General features: G+C 47.9%; 1 pseudogene across 1 annotated transcript; it reads left to right on the forward strand.

Annotated features, from left to right (window-relative positions):
• The first annotated feature begins 920 nt into the window (after window positions 1–920).
• Window positions 921–1,569, forward strand: LOC308432876 (small ribosomal subunit protein eS8-like; annotated as a pseudogene). The gene has a single exon. The product of its transcript is annotated as a small ribosomal subunit protein eS8-like (transcript).
• The last annotated feature ends 1,974 nt before the right edge of the window (window positions 1,570–3,543 follow it).

The following is a 3,543-nucleotide window of genomic DNA, read 5'->3' on the forward strand; positions in this document are numbered from 1 at the left end:
GAAAACAACCATGTTCTTAGAAGTGGGCAAGGGCTCAAGACCACTAGGACCCCCTGGCTCCCCTGGGCAGACATGGCAGCTCTGGCTGCTTGAGAAGGTCCACCATCATCTAGCATCTGTTCTGTGTGTCAGCTTGGCAGCTCCGGTGGAAGAGGAGGCAGGGTGAGCCTGCGTAGGAGTTGGCTCGCAGGATCAAAGGAGAAGGAGAGAAAACAGTACAGTCACTCTCCTCTGAAAAGGCTGGGGACACACATGGATCACCGTCATCTGAGATCCTTTGTGTTGAGCACCCATGAAGGTCCCCAACTCTGGGGGACTCTCGGGATCTGTGTCATTTCTCCCTGTTAGTACGTGGATATTTAAGCAAAATACATCACTGTAGGCTTGAGTTCTCCCAACAGGGCAGAACGAAGGAGAGCATGGGCTTTGGCGCTAATGAAAGCTGGGATTCCTCTCGCGTACACAAACCATGTGTTTGTAACAACTTAGTAACTTGCCTTTGTCCCCTGTTTCCTCGCCTGTAAAACAGCAATAAGAACAACACGGAACTTTGTAAGTGTTCGTGGAGCTGAGCCACACTTCTGGCTCATACACAGATGAGAGTACTTGCTGCTGCTTACATAGCAATGGTCTCCGTAATATTATTCTGGTTGCTCATTATTTACTTTTTCTGATTGTTTTAGAAAGTCTTACTACGCACCCCAGGCTCTCAAACTCTGGATCCTCATGCTCAAACTCTCAAATGCTGAGACTACAGGCATGGCTGGCCTGTGCCACCACACCAGACTAGAGCAGTTAATAGTGCATGACTATTATTGTTTAGAGGATTTATGAGTGGTAGCTAGTAACTATTTTTAAAATAGATTACTGGGTCTTTTCCTTTTAAGAATTTAGTGTTTCTTTCCAGCCAGCGCCGAGCGATGGGGATCTCTCGGGACAACTGGCACAAGCGCCGCAAGACCGGGGGGGTAAGAGAAAAACCCTACCACAGGAAGCGGAAGTATGAGTTGGGACGGCCTGCAGCCAGCACTAAGATTGGCCCTCGCCGCATACACACAGTCCGAGTTCGAGGAGGCAGTAAGAAGTACCGGGCTCTGAGATTGGATGTGGGGAACTTTTCCTGGGGCTCTGAGTGTTGTACTCGCAAAACAAGGATCATTGATGTTGTGTACAATGCATCCAATAACGAGCCCGTCTGCACCAAGACCCTGGTGAAGAACTGCGTTGTGCTTGTTGACAGCACACCGTACCGGAAGTGGTACGAGTCCTACTATGCACTGCCCCTGGGCCGCAAGAAGGGGGCCAAGCTGACTCCTGAGGAGGAAGAAATTTTAAACAAACAAACAAACAAACAAAAAAAAAAGATCGAAGAAAATCCAAAAGAAATACGACGAGAGGAAAAAGATTGGCTAGACCAGCAGTCTTCTAGAGGAGCAGTTCCAGCAGGGCAAGCTTCTAGCCTGTATTGCCTCAAGACCAGGCCAGTGTGGCAGAGCAGACAGCTACCTTCTCGAAGGCAAGGAGCTGGAGTTCTATCTGCAGAAGATCAAAGCCCGGAAAGGCAAATAAACCATTCATAGCTCATGTAATGTGAGTGTATGTATGTGTGAGTGTGCACGTATGTGTAAGAGTGTATGTGTGTGAGTCTATGTGTGAGAGAATCTATATGAGTGTTTATGTGAGTGTGCATGTGAATATATATGTACGAATGTGTGAACAGGCTTGTGGAAGTCAGAAAAAGACTTGTGGCTGTCAGTTCCCTCCTACCACATGGGTTCTGGGGATCAAACTCATCGTTAGACTTAGCAGCAGACACCTTCAGCTGGTGAGCTGGCCCAATAGCTACAGTCTGTTTTCTTTTTAATAATTCAGCAATACAGTCTACTTTTAAAACCGAGTAAACAAAATAGAATGGGGAGGAGAAAGGACCACCAACAGTACCAAGTGTGAGGCTCTTACAGGGAACAGCTGTGCCTCTAGGCAGACAGATGAATCCGGGTGGCCTTTGATGTCTCTGGAAGCAGAGTATTTCGATGAGTCCTGGCCTCCCTGGAGCTTTTTCATCATCCCTAAATTGGAATCTGCTGCAGAAGCCATTATCAGCAACTTCGAGAACACTTCCCAGAACAGCAGTTAGAAATCCAAATAGATGCTTTCATTTCCCAAATGCTTGACTCGGGAATGTGAGCCCCTGAGTCACAGCTCTGGACTTCAGGGTGACCTGGCCTTTGAGGTGCTGACCTGAGGCTTACCACCTGACCCCGTATCACCTGTGTTCTTGGCAACTGGCCATCTTCTCTGTGTAGACGAGGTTCCTTCCTCCCACAGGGGCTGCCATGAGGATCTCACAGTGAGTCAAAAATGCCAGCCACTGTTGCCACCTGCTCCTTTGAAACCGTTTGAAAGTGCTGTGAGCCTGGCTGAGAAAAGGCAAATGGAGCCCTCCGTGAATCGGTTTGGCAAGTCAACCCTGATGGAAGAGAAATGGGCCGCAGGCAACAACAGGAGAAAATCACAGGTAATGAGTTGATAGGCAAGACAGAGTAGCCTCTCCTGCTGCAGAACCCTTCCTGGGGAACACCTGCTCCCCAACTAACCTCTCCATAGCCCTTTCTAGGTAGGACCTTGTCTGGGATGAGATAGGCACATTACTGAGTCCTAATGCTGCTCAAAGGCTGATCTGATTCTCAAGGGGGGCTGGTGTCTGCCTTCATCTTTATTGTGATATTTGGCCCCACTGGTCTTCTGGTCTTATTTCTGGTACTGTGTGGTCTTTATGGGTAAAGAAAGGAACTGCAGATCCTTCAGTGAAAAATGCTCATGATGCTCAGATGTTCTGGCAATGAGACGGATGCACATAAAAACAGCAGTGACGTGTCTACACTGGAGTCTGTGGACACAGTTCAAAAGTAAAGCGCTTGCTATACAGTCATGAGGCTCTGAGCTCAGCATTCAGGTAATGGACAATACCATTCTAGTATCCCCAGAGCTGGTGAAGGAAAAAAGATAGGAGGATTCTGGGGGCTAACTGGCCAATTAGTCTATCCGGAATGGTTAGCAAGTTCAGTGAAAGATGCTGTCTCAAAAATACAGTGTAAATAGAGAAAGACACCCAATGTCTACCTTGGGCCTCCATCTAGGAAAGGGTACCTGCATGGGCATGAACAAATGTGTGGGTACACACACACACACACACAAACACATGCACCTGCACCCTTAGAAGACCTCACCCTTTGGTGGGTCTTCAAGAGGCATCAGAAGAAATGGCTCATTCACACACCTTCATGATAGGAACCTCCTAACGTAGATCTGTCCACCTCGTGACCTGTCTTCCAGGACTTTACTCCAGTGACTAAGTCTCATGCATAAACTTTGTAATGTCACGGTTCATGATGGTAAGCTCTGAGAAATGACCATTGGATAGGTGTGTGTGTGTGTGTGTGTGTGTGTGTGTGTGTGTGTGTGTGTGTGTGTAGGGGGTGAATGATAAAGCCATCAAACAAGTGTGTGAGACTCAGCCTTCCTGTTACATGCCCAGCTACA

Source organism: Micromys minutus (genome assembly GCF_963924665.1).
Source record: "Micromys minutus genome assembly, chromosome: 19".
NCBI classification, from domain to species: domain Eukaryota; kingdom Metazoa; phylum Chordata; class Mammalia; order Rodentia; family Muridae; genus Micromys; species Micromys minutus.